The sequence below is a fragment of the Rhinoderma darwinii genome (genome assembly GCF_050947455.1).
Source record: "Rhinoderma darwinii isolate aRhiDar2 chromosome 10 unlocalized genomic scaffold, aRhiDar2.hap1 SUPER_10_unloc_6, whole genome shotgun sequence".
In the NCBI taxonomy this organism is placed as follows: domain Eukaryota; kingdom Metazoa; phylum Chordata; class Amphibia; order Anura; family Rhinodermatidae; genus Rhinoderma; species Rhinoderma darwinii.
The window spans coordinates 98,735-117,533 of NW_027461836.1; the positions used below are offsets into that span (position 1 = coordinate 98,735).

General features: G+C 46.8%; 2 long non-coding RNA genes across 2 annotated transcripts; both read right to left on the reverse strand.

The window, feature by feature from the left end:
• Positions 1 to 8,125: 8,125 nt before the first annotated feature.
• On the reverse strand, positions 8,126 to 13,983 carry LOC142697964 (uncharacterized). Its single transcript, XR_012865631.1, has 4 exons — positions 12,318 to 13,983; positions 11,958 to 12,087; positions 10,390 to 10,463; positions 8,126 to 9,193 (listed from the first exon to the last, which is right to left on the reverse strand). It is a non-coding gene; the product is annotated as an uncharacterized LOC142697964 (long non-coding RNA).
• Positions 13,984 to 18,290, reverse strand: LOC142697965 (uncharacterized). The gene is made up of 3 exons (XR_012865632.1): positions 18,116 to 18,290; positions 16,034 to 16,176; positions 13,984 to 15,365 (listed from the first exon to the last, which is right to left on the reverse strand). It is a non-coding gene; the product is annotated as an uncharacterized LOC142697965 (long non-coding RNA).
• Between the last annotated feature and the right edge of the window lie 509 nt (positions 18,291 to 18,799).

Below are 18,799 nucleotides of genomic sequence, written 5' to 3' on the forward strand. Positions count from 1 at the left end.
CGATCACGATGTGAATATTGCATTCAGCTTCCCGTCAGCGGCCAGACACACCACTAGAGCCTGTAGAGGATGGTAAACTATTAGTCCACGAAGGAGGAGGCAATTTACCTTTTCCTTACCCAAGACCACCAGGGAACCAAATACTGACCCTCTATGTAATACACGGATGTGCTGGTTCCACCAGAGAGACACTCTTTATAGATGAGGGCAGTGTCGTAGCTATAGGGGTCGCAACTGCAACCAGGCCCCTAAGCCTGTCTGCGCCGAGTCACTCACAGCACAGTGCAGAGGAGAAGGATCCTCCACCCATCGTGGGAACGGGGATAGGTAAGTAATTATGTTATAAGTTTTCTATTAGGTACATACTTATTGGGGCATTATACTGGGTATTGGAGGGGGGGGGGTTATATGGCAGCTGCTGAGGGGGCATTATACTGAATGAGACAGCTATGGGGGCATTATACTGTAGGGGGGCATTATACTTTATGTGGCAGCTATGGGTGGCAATATACTGTGGGGGCAGCTATAGGGGCATTATACTGTTGGCGCAGCTCTGGGGGGCATTATAGTGTGAGGGGCAACAATGGGCGCATTATACTGTAGGGGTCCAACTATGGGAGCATTATTCTGTGGTGGTCAGCTATAGCGGGCATTATACTGTATGGGTGCAGCTATAGGGGCATTATACTGTTGGCGCAGCTCTGGGGGGCATTATAGTGTGAGGGGCAACAATGGGCGCATTATACTGTAGGGGTCCAACTATGGGGACATTATTCTGTGGTGGTCAGCTATAAGGGCCATTATACTGTGTGGGGGCTGCTATGGGGAGCATTATACTGTGTGGGGGCAGCTATGGGGGGCCACTATACTGTGTGGTGGCATTATACTGTGGGGGCATTATACTGTGGGGGCATTCATAGGGTCTGTCGGGCAAGCTAGCTGGGCATTGTATACCCTAGTCTGTCTTGCTAAAGGTCTCCCAGTGTTTTCTAGTTCCCAGTGTTACCCGTTCCTGCTGCCTGTACCCTGCATCCCGTACTATCGTTACCTGCTGTGAAAGCCAAGTCGTGACTTCCCGCTGTAGCCGCGGCGTCACCTGCTGTGAAAGCCAAGTCGTGTCTTCCACTGCATCCGCGGCGTCACCTGCTGTGAAAGCCAAGTCGTGTTCCTGCCACTGTCTACATTGCCTCAGGTACCCGTTCAGAACTATAGACATTGTTTTGTACCTTGTTGGCCAGCTGCTACCCCGCTATGCGGTACGGCCCAGTGGGTCCACACCCTGTGCCGTGACACCCACCAACTGAAAATCCACTTCCTGGTTGGTGCTTGTTTGGCCAAGTTTTCTCAACCCATTTACATAGACTTAATAAGTCTTGCGTGAAAAATGCAGTCCGCACGGAAGTGCTTCCGTGTGGCATTGACTTCAATGGGTGTGTGATGCGTGAAAAACGCCCAAAGAACGGACATGTCGTGACTTTTCCGCAACGGACTCACGCAGCGTAAAAGTCACGCACATGTCTGCACGGCCCCATAGACTAATATAGGTCTGTGCGACGCGCGTGAAAATCACGCGCGTTGCACGGACGTATAGCCCGTTCGTCTGAATAAGCCCTTAGAATAAATAAATGGGGGGTGGCATCACATCATCATGATCTACAGGGATTGGCCAGTGATCACATGGTAGGGGGGCTATAGAGCTCCCTATAAGATAGTAATGCCCTTCGTCCTCTTTGGGCCCTGCAGCTTGGCGTCTTTCCCTCCCCCACTCCCTCTCTTGATTTGACTCCTTAATAACACGACCAATTTAGTTTTTTTATTTTAGTTTATTACTATTTGTGGGGTGAAATTAGCAAAAAAAAAAGCAAATGCGCCATTTTCTGGGGGATTTTGTTTTTACGGCGTCTATTGTGCAGTAATAACTACATGTTCACTTTATTCTACTGATTAATACGATTACGGCGATATCGACTTTATATTTTTTCATGTTTTACCACTTTGTAAAACTATTTGTTAAAAAAATTTGTTTTGCGTCGCCAAAATCTGAGAGCCATAACTTTTTTATGTTTCCGTTGATTGAGCGATGTGAGGGCTTATTTTTTGCGAGTTACCATTTTGGGGTACATGCGACCTTTTTTTTTTTTTTTTTCTTATTCAAAAATTTTTATTGAGTTTTAGAACACAAAATTACAAAACATAGTGGAGGGAAGGCCTCCACCCATAACTAAAAGAACAAACAAGGTCAGTGGACCAAAGCAAAAACAAACAAGAAAAAAGGGAAAATCAATAATGTGCATCACATCTTGACATGAAACAGAATTGTCAGTGTACAACAGTAGCATGAATAATCCTAGAGGCATAACATCAGGAGGTAAAGTGAGATCACTTAACTCAAACAGAGAAGGAGAGGCACATAACCCTAGTCAGGGGGAAAGAAAGTATAGAAAAAGGCCCCAAGAGAGGGAAGGATAGGAGGGAGGGGAGAGGACAGGAGGGATCCTGGACTCCAGTTCCGGCGTATTATGAGTAAAAAATCAGCAGCGAGCAAGAGCCGTAGTGTATTTCACAGGGGCATAGGCCGACTCAGGTTACAGCCGTGAGGTAGGAAGGCGAAGAAAGAAACACTATCCAAGGAGACCATGTAGACGTGTATTTTACCACAGCTGCCGGGGAGTGAGCCACCAAGTGTTCCATTCGCTGTATCAAGGCAACTTCCCGAAACCACTCATCTAATGTTGGGGGTATTGCCGTTTTCCACCTGCGCGGGATCACTGACTTTGCCGCCTGAAGTAGATGTCTAGTTAGGGAGCTTTTATAAATGTGTAATGGCATCGGGAACATGAATAAAAGAGCTGCCTCCGGAGAGTTGGGGACAGAGACTCCAGTAACCTCCAATATCAATTTAAGTACCGCATCCCAAAAACTCCTCAACAAGGGGCAACTCCACCAAACATGAGACATGGAACCTCCTACAGCACCACAGCGCCAACAATTATCAGGCACAGACGGATACCATTTATGAAGCGCAGCCGGGACCCGATACCATCTAGAGACAATTTTATAACTAGTTTCCTGGGCCCTAATGGCTATAGAGGCTTTTTGTGAGAGGGAGAAACACCGCTTCCATTGTGTATCAGTAAATGTAGTATGTAATTCTCTCTCCCAGGCCCCGCAGAAGGAGGGGAGTTGTTGGGAACGCTGCGAAAGGAGTAATTTATATATTGTGGATATGGTATGGGTAGGGGGCTGGGAGGAGACACATAGGCGCTCAAAGTCCGTCAACGACCTGTGAAGATGTGCGCGTCGGTTAACCGCTCCATAAAAATGTTTTAACTGGGCATATTCATATATATGGCGAGTGAGGGGCACGGCATCGGGGCAGATGGAGGTTAGAGGGAGAAGAGAGGAAGCGGAGAGGACCTGGGCAAAATACATGGGGCCGGTGGACGGCCTGCCTAGGAAGGAGCGACCAGCCCTGCCAGCAGGAAAGGCTGGATTATCTGTGATAGGAGTTAAAGGACCCAGGGGGTCTACAAGCGTACTTCCAGGCCCTAAGGACCTCAACGCCATGAGAGTATGGTAAACAACAAAGGAGGCTTGAGTCGGTCTATTCCCGGGCAGGATCCACGGCAGGGATGATAGGGTACTGGGACATAGTTGTTGAGCTAAACGGACCCATAGTTTTGATTCACGGTTATGAAAAAAATCTAAAACCCGTGCGTGAGTTGATGCCAGATAGTAGAGCCGACAATCCGGCAGACCAACCCCACCCGTACCCCTGGAACGAGTCAGAAGAGCCCGGCTCAGACGTGGGCGACCAGTCGGCCAAATGAAGGAGCCGAAGCATCGCTGAAGCCGCAACCAATAGGAAGATGGGATAGAGATGGGGATCGTCTGCAGGAGATAAAGCAAGCGGGGGAGGAGAGACATCTTAATAATATTGATACGGCCAAACCAGGAAAACTCAGTCTTATGCCAGGAATTAAGGTCAGTGCGAAACTTGGCCAGTAGGGGGATAAAATTATTTGTAAACAATTGTGTAAGGTCCCCACTTATACGGGCACCCAAATATGTAATACCTCTGGAGGGCCATGAAAAGGGGAAATTACTTTGGAGAAGCGACACTAACGGGCCCGGGAGAGAAACATTTAGCGCCTCAGACTTAGAGAAATTGATTTTGAAATTAGACCATGTTCCAAAACGAGACAACTCGGACATCAGTGAAGGGAGAGAGACATGAGGGTCTGTGAGATAGACCAATAGGTCATCAGCGAATGCCGAGCACTTGTATTCCTTCCCTCCAATGTTAATACCCTTAATATCCGAGTTGCTCCGAATGGAGGCCATGAGATGTTCCATAACCAGGACATACAACAGGGGGGATAGGGGACAGCCCTGTCGTGTGCCATTGTAAATAGGGAAAGGTGCCGAAAGGGAGCCATTTATTTTTATTTGGGCCGAGGGTGTACGATACAATGCCATAATTTTTGCCAAGAAAGATGGTCCTATTCCCACATGCCGAAGGGTTTGGTAAAGGGCAGACCACGATATTCTGTCAAACGCCTTTTCAGCATCCAGGGACAGGATCATGAGCGGGATTCGGTTAGTCTGGGCGTGGTGAATGATATCAAAAGTTTTAAGGGTGTTGTCACGGGCCTCCCGACCAGGCACAAACCCCACCTAGTCCGGGTGAATTAGATCTGGCAGGTATTTATTCAGTCTATTGGCGAGCAATTTAGCGTAAATTTTTAAGTCTACATTGAGCAGGGAGATGGGACGATAACTGGAGCAGAGTTGAGGGTCCTTACCCGGCTTAGGGATAACCGCGACATGAGCCAAGGTGGAGCTAGGAGGAAACAGGACCTCCGGGGAAATAGAGTTAAAAGCTGACAACAGAAGCGGTAGCAACCGGTCCGCCAACACCTTGTAAAACTTGACAGTGTAGCCATCCGGGCCAGGACTCTTTCCCCCAGGAAGATCGGTTATAACCATGAGGAGCTCCGAGGGAGTGAAGTCCGTATCAAGTTCCTCAGCTATCTCCCCAGACAACGGTGTGAAGGGAGATGAGAAAGAGTCCCGTCCCGGCGGATGGGAGGGGGCGGGGGTGGGAGGGTCAAGGTTGTAAAGCTCAGAGAAAAAGCTATGGAAGCACTCCGCTATCTCTGGGGTCGTGTGAACAACTTGGCCAGAAGGAGCCTTAGTATTTGGGATGTGTGACTGGGCAATTCTGGTTTTTAAAGCTCTGGCCAACATACGTCCGCTCTTATTGCCAAACTCGTAGAATTTACTGCGACAGACTTGAAGAGCGCGCTGCTGGGCAGAGTCCAACAGCCGTCTGGCGTCCTGTCGGGCAATCTGTAACTCACGTAAAATCGGAAGAGACAGCGCACGTTTGTGAGCCAGTTCAAGAGCACTAATTTTTTGGAGAGCAATTTTAAGGGAGTGGGCCCTTTCCCTCTTAAGGCGCGCCCCATGTTTTATGAGGACCCCCCTGAGAACACATTTAAGAGCTTCCCAACGAACCAAGGGGGACGTGTCATCCTGGGCATAATCAAGAGTGAAATGTTCCACCGTTTGAAGCAAATCAGCATGGCACACCCCATCCAGGAGCAGGGACTCATTCAGTCTCCAAGTCCAGGGGCCTTTAGTGATGAAGGGGAGATGTAAGGTACAATATACCGGGGCATGGTCAGACCACAGGATACTGCCAATGGACGTAGATGCTACCCAGGGGAGAGCATGTTGCTGAAGGAAAATGTAATCCAAGCGACCGTAGGTGCCATGCGGATGGGAGTAAAAACTATAATCCTTATCCGCGGGGTGTTGAATGCGCCATGCATCACACAGTTGAAGCTGTAGGAGAGCACGCCTCACCCGCCTAATAGCACCGTATGCAACACTAGAGCGACCAGTAGAATTATCCACCGTCGGATCCAGAGTAAGGTTAAAGTCTCCGCACAGCACCACAGTCCCTCGGACCACTGGAAGGGCGGTTTCTATTAGTTGAAGAATGAAGGGCACCTGACCCTGGTTAGGAGCATAAGCGTTAATCACCGTGAATTCCCTCCCACCAATACTAAGCACTAAGATGAGGTATCTCGCATCGGGATCCACGACAAGATCTACAACCTGATGGGGGAGAGACTTGTGGAGGGTACATGCGACCTTTTGATCAGTTTTTATTCTATTTTTTGGGGAAACTAACGTGACCAAAAAACAGCAATTTGGGTGTTTTAAAAATATTTTTTTTTTTTTAAGGTGTTCAGCGAGTGGGTTAGATAACATCAGATTGTAAGGGTATGTTCATACGAGGTCATTACGTCCGTAATTGACGGACGTATTTCGGCCGCAAGTACCGGACCGAACACAGTGCAGGGAGCCGGGCTCCTAGCATCATAGTTATGTACGACGCTAGGAGTCCCTGCCTCTCAGTGGAACTACTGTCCCATACTGAAAACATGATTACAGTACGGCACAGTTGTCCGGCAGCGAGGCAGGGACTCCTAGCGTCGTTCATAAGTATGATGCTAGGAGCCCGGCTCCCTGCAGTGTGTTCGGTCCGGTAATTGCGGCCGAAATACGTCCGTCAATTACGGACGTAATGACCTCGTGTGAACATACCCTCATAGTTCGGACTTTTGCAAGCGCGGCGATATCAGTTATTCTAACTTATATGTTGTTTAACATTACTTTAGGGAAAAAATGGGAAGAGGGAATTTTTTAGAAATGTAAATATTATTTTTTGGGATATTTGCAAAAAACTTTATTTAACTTTTTAAAATTCTGTTTAGAAGTCCCCCTAGTGGACTTGCACCAGCGATTATTGGATTGCTCACACGATCCACTGCAATACTAACGTATTGCAGTATATCATGATTTTTACAGTCACCTATGAAGCCCTGCCGGAGAACAAAGATGGCAGACCCTTCATTAGGCCTCCAGGCTGCCATGATAACCATCGACATCCCGCTATAGCATCGTGGGGGCACAAGGGCACGTCGGAGGGGGTCGCCCCTCTCATTCTAATGCTTTAGATGCTGCGGTCGTGATTGTGGCATCTAAGGGGTTAAACGGGAAGACTCAAAGTGATTTTTGGTTCTGTCTGTTGCAGTGAGGTGTTGGCTATATTACACAGCGAATATGAAGTATGGAGTATGGAGCGAGCTCAGCCCGTGATCCCGCTCCATACTTCCCCTTAACGACTGCCACGTACATGTATGTGGCATCTTGTTAAGGAGTTAGGGTATGTTCACACGCAGTGGTTTCAGACGTAATTCGGGAGTTTTAAGCCTCGAATTACGCATTAAAAAACACCCCTAATACGCCTACAAACATCTGCCCATTGCTTTCAATGGGAATTACGATGTTCTGTTCCCACAAGCCTTTATTTTACGCGTCGCTCTCAAAATACGGCGCGTAAAATGACGGCTCGTCAAAAGAAGTGCAGGTAATTTCTTGGGACGTTTGTGGAGGCGTTTTTCATTGACTCCATGGAAAAACAGCTCCAAAAACGTCCGTAAAGAACGCCGCGAAGAACGCGAGTTGTTAAAAAAAAGTCTGAAAATCAGGAGTTATTTTCGCCTGAAAACCGCTCCGTATTTTCAGACGTTTTTGAGTTTGCGTGTGAACATAGCCTTAAATGTCATTTTGTTGATAATTGTTTCAGAGTTTTTATGTTCATCCTGTTTTGATCATTTTGTTCTGTTCCAGACGTCACAGCGGCGGTTCTAGGAGGATCTTGTCTCTACCGCTCGTGAAATCACCCGGAAACAACTGGAACATGCCCATCGCGCCTGCAATGTTCTGGCACCCGGGGTGACCTGTTTATCTTGCAATGTGTTTATCCAACCAGCGGACAACGTCCTCAAATTTATTGTTAATAATAAAAGCTGTGGCCGACCCCCACTTTACCCCCACATCTTGGTCTGGGTCTCAGTTATTTCATATAAATGTTAGAGGTTGTGTTATGTGGGGGTGATGCCATCATTGGTCAGTCTTGTTTTACCAAATGTAATCCCCTGTGATACAATGCCATCACCCAAAACAACATGGAAAAATCAATGGAGGGGGGTAAATACTTTTTATTAGCACAGTATAACAGATGACCTTACATTGACCTCTGTGAAAAAAGACGCTAAAATGTCACTACATCAATGACTTGTGTTCTGGGGTCTGCGAAGCCCATAGCAGATATAAGTTCATAGCAGATACTAAACCATGGCAGCTTCAGAGCAGAACTGACCTTACTGTGACATCATGATGACATCACGGAGCTATGATGTCACAGAGATATGATGAGGGGTTATAAATATTTCCCTGACAGCTGCGCAGTCTTACTTTCTGTGAATTGAGTGCGATTTGCTGATTCATTGGCGACTTCTCACTATTATGGAGATCAATGGATTGGTATTCTTCTCCATCCTCTTGGCCTTTTGGTGTGTGGCCTGGCTCTCTGGTAGCTACACCCTGACTGTTATCAACAATCATGCCCCCCCCCCATAAGGTATAAGGTAATTACTTAAATAAGGAGGAAATATCTAATTAACAAAATGGCTTCCATTACCCAGAGGGGCCGCAAGAGGACAGAGAAACGCATATCCTCAGTCCTATAGATTATTATCTGACTGCTGATAATTAAGATGAAACAATTCTGAAAATTTTCAGACTTGGCATCAGTCGCACCCTGCCCCCATCTCAGCCTGCAGCAGTAATCAGAATTTTCTAAAAAAATAAATAAAGTTTTGTTAATTTCAATTGATAATAATTGTCCGGATTAGACGATGTAGATAAATGTTCCCGTCCATTATTGAAGGTTTCTTGTTGGGTTTAGCGCTTGGTCCGCGCTTCATAGATGTTATTAGGTGCTTTTACACGTGGTACAGGATTAATTCGGCTCATTTGCTCTTTTTCAGCTCTGGGCCTGACGTTTCTACACTATAAGTTCATCATGCTCCATGCTGAAGCCTTTGGGGATCGTCAGACCTTGGTTCAAAAGATCCTCCTTGCAATTGGATGGTCATCATGCGTTGGGACGGCTGTGATGGCTACATTTTCGGGCAACCCTTTTACCCACCGTAATCTCGTAATACCTCTCCAATCCATGTCGGAAATCCTGAGGCCCAAAGCAGCACCAAGGGGGCGCCGAGGAGCGCGCTCGGATGCCCTATGGACATAAGAATGCCCAACAATCCAAAACCTACCAAAACATAAAACGAGGAAAATGAAAAATAAACCACTAACAAAGTAAGTCAGGCCTCACATAAGATTTATAACAGTTTAGACTTCCAACGACCTAAACGCCTTATCTCTCTCTCGCCCAAACCCAGTGAATCGACCTCTGTAGCCGCACCTATGTGAAAAGAGTGCGTCCCAAAATCACTTGCCGGCAAACCCAGCTTCTCCAGGCAGGACTTGAAAACTGCCATGAACTGAAAACGGGTGAGAGAGAGGCAGTTGGCGTGTATTAAAAATTGCTTTTCAGCGGGCCTCCGGGACTTGAAGTCCCAGATAGCAGCTACCGGCATATATCTCCCCCCAAGCGACTGAGGCAACCAACTCGCTAGTCCTGAAAGCACAGAAAAAGGCCAGAATAAACGCCGTCATAAACAGACACCGCTCATAATCCTCAACACACACCTCCAACAAGATGCCTATCATTTTTGTAAGTAATGCAAAGGACACGACGGGCCGCCGCATGTCACGCGAGACATGTTCCTTTTTCCAACCCTTCAATGCCCGACGAACTACAAATTCTTTTGTGACATCTCAAGCACCCCACAACTTCAACATAAATGCTACCCAGGGCCAGATTAAGGCTATGTTCACAAGTACTGACCAAAAACGTCTGAAAATACGGAGCTGTTTTCAGGCGAAAACAGCTCCTGATTTTCAGACGTTTTTTTTAACAACTCGTGTTTTTCGCTGCGTTTTTTACGGCCGTTTTTCAATGGAGTCAATAAAAAACGCCTCCAAAAACGTCCCAAGAAATGACCTGCACTTCTTTTGACGAGCCTTCATTTTACGCGCCATATTTTGACAGCGACGCGTAAAATAAAGGCTCGTGGGAACAGAACATCGTAATTCCCATTGAAAGCAATGGGCAGATGTTTGTAGGCGTATTAGGGGCGTTTTTCCAGGCGTAATTCGAGGCGTAAAACGACCAAATTACGTCTGAAAATAGGCCATGTGAACATACCCTTAGACTGCTAGCAGTATGGAGCAGTTATTTATGATGGGGGCCCCCACCCAACTAACACAGGGTTCCCCACGGCAATGCTTCTAGGCATTTGAAGCTTAGTACAACCTATTATAAACTGTCCCCCACAAAATAGAAGCCAGAGTGCTTGAGATATTAAAAGTCCACTAAGTTAAACATTAAAAGCAGTGACTTACATTTGATGCCCATCATTCTTCGCTCTGTACCCATAGATGGTGGGTGGCATGCAGTGAGTGTAGGTTCGTCTTTGCTAAGTGGTAAAAAGAAATGCAGATAACATTACACTCAATCCTGGCTGGGCCGGTCGCTCTCAGGAAACATTAGCAGGATTAAACCGGGTGTCTTAAAAAGAACACGCTGTCCTAGAGGTCACCGAGACACCAGTGAGCAAAAGTAAAATATACATTATATATAAAATATGTAGAATAAAAGATGTTTTCTCATTTCATACATTTATGGCATATCCACAGGACAGCACTGCGAGCTACACTGTTTTCGTAACTCTGTAGTCTTATATATTATCTCATACATTTATGGTATATCCACAGGATAGCTCGCTATGCCACTTGTTTAATCCAATAGACTTCTATTGGAGTTATGCAAACAGCTGAAAACAGCCCGCTTGGCTATTTCTGTTCCTCCCGTCCACTTTAGAAGACTTGACAGGTGTGAGGGGACCTCGTTCTCGAGGTGGGTGCAGGTCCCAGAAGTGGTTCCTGCATCTATTAGACATTTATAGCATATCATGGGGATATACCATGAATTTATGAGATTAGATTCAAAAACCCATTTAATTACTGCAATATTTCTTATAAGCAAATAACAGTGAGGTTCTTGGCACACAGTTTAATCAAATTTGATAAAATTGTGTGAGCCCACCTGCCCCGACAAGGCAGCCTCATTCTGATGGGTACAAGAAACGGCATGGGCAGCAGTGCTAACCAGTGCTTGCCTGACTAAAAAAATATATTTTTTTGGAAGAAAAGCGGTACAAACTTTGCTAACAGCAACAGATTCTTGTTAAAAATCCAACATATTAAAATTCTGCTTTAAAACAAGTTTTAACATTAAATAATAACTGCACTTTCATCAAACTTTTGAAATGTCATAGACACCTACCTGAAGTGGGTCTGGGTGCTGAGACCGCCACCGCTAAAACGAAGGTGCAGAAGTACTCAGCTGAGAGCTTTGTATCTTCAGCTGTGAGCAGCTCTCCCTGTCAGGCTGAGACGGCTTATATGGAACGTCTATGAGAGCCGTCTCCAGCCTGACAACGAGCGCTGCTCACAGCCGAAGGTGCAAGGCGCTCAGCTGAGGACTTCTGCACCTTCGTTTCAGCAACAGTGCGGTCTCATTTACAAAGTGAATGTACTTTAGGCAGCATATTTCTATTTTTAAAGGGGTTGTTCAGGACTCTAAAAAAGTGTTGTTTTTTTAAACAGCATCACGTCGGTCCACAGGCTGCGTCTGGTATTGCAGTTACAGCCCATAGACAGAGCGCTTAGCATATTTCCTTGAGGCTGGTGTCACAGTTTTTTGAGTCAAACACAGAAATGGATCTTAAAAGACGGAAAAGTATAAAGAAAAAGCTGATCTGTCTCTTTTGTATACACTCCTGTGTTTGGCTAAAAAAATTGCTCAAAAACTGCCAGAAAAAAAAAACGTGACATGAGCCTAACACAATCTATAAATCATCCCCTTCCTATCTAGTACAGCATTATAAATAAGACAATTGACTACTCACCAGTTGTAAACTACACCGAAGGGACAAGTTCAATTCTATGCCCACTGGGCAGCCGGCACCCAGGAGATACAGGTAGAAGGAGCCTGGAATCTACTCCCACCACGTAGAGGGGTCGGGTTCTTCACGTCACCTAAAGAAAAAGTAAATACGTTAATACAGCGACTCCTCAATACATTAGTCAGATCCTAACCTGCCCCACCTCATGATTTACTTACATAGCAGCATCCACTTCCATTGCACCATGCCAATCAAGTATGAGCCCATCCCCCAAAATGACTTTCCAATTGAAAAAAGTGATCTTGACCTACCCCACTCTGTTTAATACTACACAGTCTACACATGGGTTCATCATCTACTCACCAGTTGTAAACTACACCAAAGGGGCAAGTTCAATTTTATGCCTGCTGGTGACGGCGGGGCGGTGCAAGGATCAACTGGGGACGGGGCAATGTCAAATTAGCAATTGCGGCCTGCAACGGGGCCCGTTCGGGAACGACCACCTCTACCATGGCGATGCTTGTGCCGACCGTGCCTGCACCCACCTCCAGATCTGCGTTTCCTCCCTCTTCTCGACAATTCCTTTGCCGAACCTGAAATAGAAGAAAGGAACAAGGCAGAAGAGTGACCAACATCACATTGATCACCCTTGGCACCAAAAACATGCGCCACTTCCCTGCTCGGACCCTTCTGCTGCAGGCCAGAAACCAGAAGATACAGTCAATAAAGGATACGGTTGATCAGGAGTTCGCAGCCCTGGCTGATAACGGTCGTCTTCCTCTTTAGCTCCTGTCCTCTGATAGCGGGCTGCGCCCTCGCTGCAGTGACCCTGCGGCGTCTCCTTTGCCTGGCCCTCCTTCCCCCAACATCTCCCGACACAGTCGCCATCATGATGATATCACTGATCTATGATGTCAGAGAGACGATGAGAGGTTATAAATATTCCCCTGACAGCAGCCCGGTCTTTCTTTCTGTGAATTGACACAAGAGGGCGATTTGCTGATTCATTTGCGACTGTTCATTATCATGGAAATCACTGATTTGGATTTTTCCCCATCTTCTTGGCCTTTTGGTGTGTGGCCTGGCTCTCTGCTAGCTACACACTGACTGTTCTCAACAACCATGCCCCCCCCACTGATGTACATCAGGTAAGATGGAGAGTTACCAGACTCTTATTTTATAGTTTGGGAATGTATAAGGTAATTACTTAAATAAGGGGGAAATATTTAATTAACAAAATGGCTTCCATTATCCAGATGGGCCGCAAAACGACAGAGAAACTCATCCCCCCAGTCCTATAGATTATTATCTGACTGATCATTATTAAGATGAAACAATTCTGACAATTTTTCTATATTATTTAACATTGAGCGTTTTCCTTTTTGTTTTACAGTGAAACGGGAAATTTCTTTCCCGAAAATATCCTGTTTAGAATAGGATTCGTAGGAATGGCCATTGCCTGTAAGTAAATATCACGGAAGTGATTATAATATGTTCCTACTTCTGGGGGATGGTGGGTAATTATAAAAAGTCTTATATCTGATTATATTACTCTGGGGTCAAACCTACATTTATTTTTAAAAAAATCTGATTACTATGTCAATGAGAGACGCAGGCTGGTTGCTAGGGACTCATTGCTGGACAAGACTGTTGTTGTTGTTAGGTAGTGTATCCCTAGCAACCAGACTGTCAGACATGACTCAGACTTGGCATCAGTCACACCGAGTATAGGGGTCCCCGATACAACCAAGGACTGCTTCACGCTTGGTGCCCGAGCCGAGGCGCAAACCCGGGACGACCCAACCAGGTCTTTTTCTGCCTGCCGGGCATTGATACGATGCCGCCTGTGGATCCGTCTATCATCAGAATGGCTCGACGACCTCGGCGGGGAGGGTGATGCAGATAATGATGGCGAGGAAGAAGAGGAAGGTTGTTGCTCAGAAGATGACAAGGGCGATCTCCGCCTCTGAGAACGACCACCTCTGCCATGGCGATGCTTGTGCCGACCGTGCCTGCGCCCACCTCCAGATCTGTGTTTTCTCCCTCTTCTTGATGATTCCTTTGCCGAACCTGAAATAGAAAAAAGGGACAAGGCAGAAGAGTGACCAACATCACATTGATCCCCCTTGGCACCAAAAACATGCGCCACATCCCTGCTCGGACCCTTCTGCTGCAGGCCAGAAACCAGACGGTACAGTCAATAAAGGATACGGTTGATCAGGAGTTCGCAGCCCTGGCTGATACTGGTCGTCTTCCTCTCTAGCTCCTGTCCACTGATGGGGGGCTGGGCCCTCGCTGCAGGTCTTTCTTTCTGTGCATTGACACAAGAGTGCGATTTGCTGATTCATTGGCAACTTCTCACTATTATGAAAATCAATGGATTGGGGATAAGGAGGAAATATCTAATTAACAAAATGGCTTCCATTACCCAGAGGGGGCCGCAAAAGGACAGAGAAACACATCCCCTCAGTCCTATAAATTATTATCAGACGGCTGATTATTAAGATGAAACAATTCTGAAAATGTTTCCATATTATTTAATATTGAGCGTTTTCCTTTTTGTTTTACAGTGAAATGGGAAATTTATTTCCCGAAAATATCCTGTTTAGAATAGGATTCATAGGAATGGCCATTGCCTGTAAGTAAATATCACGGAAGTGATTATAATATGCTCTTACTTCTGGGGGATGGCGGGTTATTATAAAAAGTCTTATATCTGATTATAATACTCTGGGGTCAAACCTACATTTATTTTTACAAAAATCTGATTACTATGTAAGTGAGAGGCGCAGGCTGGTTGCTAAGGACACATTGCTGGACAAGACTGTGGTTGTTAGGTAGTGTATTCCTAGCAACCAGACTGTCAGACATGACTTAGACTTGGCATCAGTCGCACCCTGCCCCCATCTCAGCCTGAAGCAGTAATCAGATTTTTCGAAAAAACCCGAAATAAAGAGTTGTTAATTTCAATTGATAATAATTGTCCGGATTATACGATGCAGATAAATGTTCCCGTCCATTATTGACAGTTTATTTCGGGTTTAGTGGTTGGTCCGCGCTTCATAGATGTTATTAGGTTGTTTTACACGTTGTACAGGATTTATTTGGCTCATTTTCTCTTTTTCAGCTCTGGGTCTGACGTTTCTACATTATAAGTTCATCATGCTCCATGCTGAAGCCTTTGGGGATCTTCAGGCCTTGATTCCAAAGATCCTCCTGGCAATTGGGTGGTCATCATGCGTTGGGACAACTGTGATGGCTACATTTTCGGGCAACACTTTTACCCACCGTAATCCCCTAATGCCTCTCCAATGCATGTCACAATTCCTGAGGCCCAAAGCAGCACCAAGGGGGCGCCAAGGAGCGCGCTTGTAGGCCCAATGGACATAAGAATGCCCAACAATCCAAAACCTACCAAAACATAAAAGGAGAAAAATTAAAAATAAACCACTAGCAAAGTAAGTCAGGCCTCACATAAGATTTATAACAGTTTAGACTTCCAACGACCTAAACGCCTTATCTCTCTCTCGCCCAAACCCAGTGAATCGGCCTCTGTAGCCGCACCTATGTGAAAAGAGTGTGTCCCAAAATCCCTTGACGGCAAACCCAGCTTCTCCAGGCAAGACTTTAAAACTGCCATGAACTGAAAACGGGTGAGAGAAAGGCCGTTGGCGTGTCACAGGTCACCGGATCAGCAGTGTACGCCGCACTCATTGCAACTGTGCGGCCCATCTCCGCTGCGCAGGCCTAGTGGTAGGCTACATGTCCTCCGGAGCCACCCCACCTCCATCGGAGCACGGTGGGCGGGTAGCGGAAGCGCCATTAGCCGCCCGGCTGACAACCGGCAGCACTACACTCTGCCAGTTTCCCGGGTGAGTATGGAGGAGGCGCGCAGCATAGGGAGGGATGCCGGACACATTAAGAGGGATAGGGGGAACCACCTCCCCCGTAGATGTTGAAGGTGAGACAGGCCGGGCCTGATCTGTGTGCCTCCCCACGCTGACGGGGAGAGCGGGCAGCCCTGGGAAGAAGACTTGGGCTTAACCTAACGGGAGGGCGGTTGATTTGCTGCGGCCTACCTCTGGTATCTCCAGCCGCAGGTCCAGGTCCTGGGGCTGTTACAGCCGCCTCACCGTCTTTTTGTCTTAACAGGTCCTCCAGCCAGGTGGTGACTTCGACTGCCACCTGCCGTGTCACTTGCTGTAAGAGCTCATCAGGCATGCTGGAAAGAAAGGAAAGAGACAGAAGTAAGGAAAGAAAAAAAGGAAAGAAAAAATCTCACCACACGGAGTGCAACTATGAGGTGTTACTTCACGCTGCAGAAGAAGGTAAAGAGCGGCTCTGCCCTCGAACTCTACATAAAACAGCCCATCCAGATGACAACCTAATAAATGAGAGATGCAGGTAAAAACAAATAGGATCTATGTTGGCGCTGCTGCGTAGTGTGGACAAGGTGCAGATCCAGAAGATCAGTTTTGAGTTTTGTAAACTGTTTCATTGCAACGCGTTTCAACGCCGAACTGGCGTTTTCATCAGATGCCTGATGAAAACGCCAGTTCGGCGTTGAAACGCGTTGCAATTAAACAGTTTACAAAACTCAAAACTGATCTTCTGGATCTGCACCTTGTCCACACTACGCAGCAGCGCCAACATAGATCCTATTTGTTTTTACCTGCATCTCTCGTACCCAAGCGGTCAACTCGGTAACCGGCTCGGATCTGGCAGCAGCTATCCCGTGGACCCCTCCGTTGAACTCTCCTAACCTCACGGTGAGCATATATATCTCCTCTATTTCTCACCTCCATCTCCTTTGATCCACACCAAGTGGCGCCGTGGTTTTTTGCTCTTTATCCTAACCTAATAAATGAAAACACTCCGAATGGACAAGAAGTAAACGAAATCCAGATTCAATATCGACTTCGCCAAGAACTCCCGAGTACCTGCACTCAGAACTACTTGCACCGCTACATCAAACGAAGTGTATGACACCGCCGCCTCGTCTTTGGAAATCCCATCATTTACTGAGGCCCCGCGAGGAAAGGATAGATGGTGTATCATCCTAAACTTTCCGCTACCTCTCTTGGGGACTAAGCCAAGAGGGGAGACCCTCAAGTTTAGATATGGAGGCTCCTCAAAGGGGCCAGCCATCCTAAATAACGCAATTTCTTTTGATAACTTCTCCCTAAAAACGTCGATGTTATCTCTAGCTGATTTGAGGTTGTCCGCCTACATCAATACCGACGACGCTTCAAAAGGAATGAAGAAACCCGCACTAAAACCATTAGCGAGAGCCTCTGCCTCCTGTGGTATCGATCAAACCATGGCCCCATCTCGCGGACGCTCACTGGCGTTCTCTGCCATGTCGGAGGGGGCCCCTTTTACCGGGTTGTTTGCCCCTGCAGATGGAGCATTCATGATGAAACTTGCAGGTTGCAAAGAACCTGCAATGTCCTTCATTATATAGCCAACAGGCTCCTGTAGGGCGTGTGGTCGCTGACCCTGGAACTGCTCTGGAACCCACGGCCCAACTGGGAAAGGGTCTAACCTGCTTCCCACTCTGAGCTAAAATGAATTGCAACCATATATCCGTTGCATTTGAAGCCCAACCAATCTCGGGCGACAAAGGCAAACGGCGTCGAAATTCTTCGTCGTAGCACCGCCAAGTCGTACCTTCGTGCAGTCTGTGGGCACTAAAAATGGTGTTGAAGTACACGAACAGCTCCGCACATATTCCAGATGGCTCTGGAAGACTACGTGCGCCAGGATAGCGAAACCCTGGAGCCAATTATTAAACACTCTAGCAACCTTAACCTTTTTATCAGAACCTTTTTCAAAAGTGCGCTCCTTATCCACCATCACCTGTTCTACCGAGATCAAAGATCAAATATCCACGAACTAATTTTTCTACATTTTTTCCTTGGTCTCAGCAGGTAGATGAGTGCCGAGAGGAGCCACACCATAAAACAGGGAATCCCTAAACGTCAAGCAGGCTAAGTTAGCTTGCCTCACAGACGAGGGCTTAACCTCCCCTGGAGGAAAAGAAAGCACAGGTGCACCTTCACTTTTATCCAAACCGGCCACCATAGCCTTTAATAACGACACTAAGTAATTTCCAGACATTAAAGATTTTGAAAGCCATGCGTCCACACATGATGACTCACCGAGGGTAGGGGTCCCCACCACTCCCGAAGCCGCATCCTCACCGTTGGCGGCGCCGGAACCAAGGACGGCTCCCCGCTTGGTCACCGAGCCGAGGCGCAAACCCGGGACGACCCGAGGAAGAAGAGGAAGGTTGTCGCTCAGCAGATTACGAGGGCGATCTCCGCCTCCGAGAACGTCCACCATGGCGATGATTGCGCCGGCCGTGCCTGCAATCATGAGGTTTATAATGTGGATATGTGTTTCTTTTCTTAGAGTTTATCTATAACAATTACCTGAAAAAGCTTCACCATCTCCAAGAGGGAGAAGAACCAGAACTCTGGAGTATAAAGAGGACCATCGTGGACGGTGACGTGAGACGGTTTCATCTGACCACACACTCGAAACCACAAATACACAAGATCCAGCCCTAATCTTCCATGTCGGACCTAACAAAAATAAAAATAAAGGTGAGGTCAATGTGTTGTATGTCCTAAATCACATGTATATAGATGGCAGGTAGAGAATATCCAATATCCAATCCAAACACTATTAAAAGGGGATCCCCACATAAATGCTAGGAAATAACCAGTCCCCTACCCACTCTCTGCCTCCTTAGACCTTGCCCAGACAATGGTGACTACTACCACTGGGTTTTGCTGTTATGTTCACTACTGTCTCCATTATCATCTAAAAATGTTTTAGAA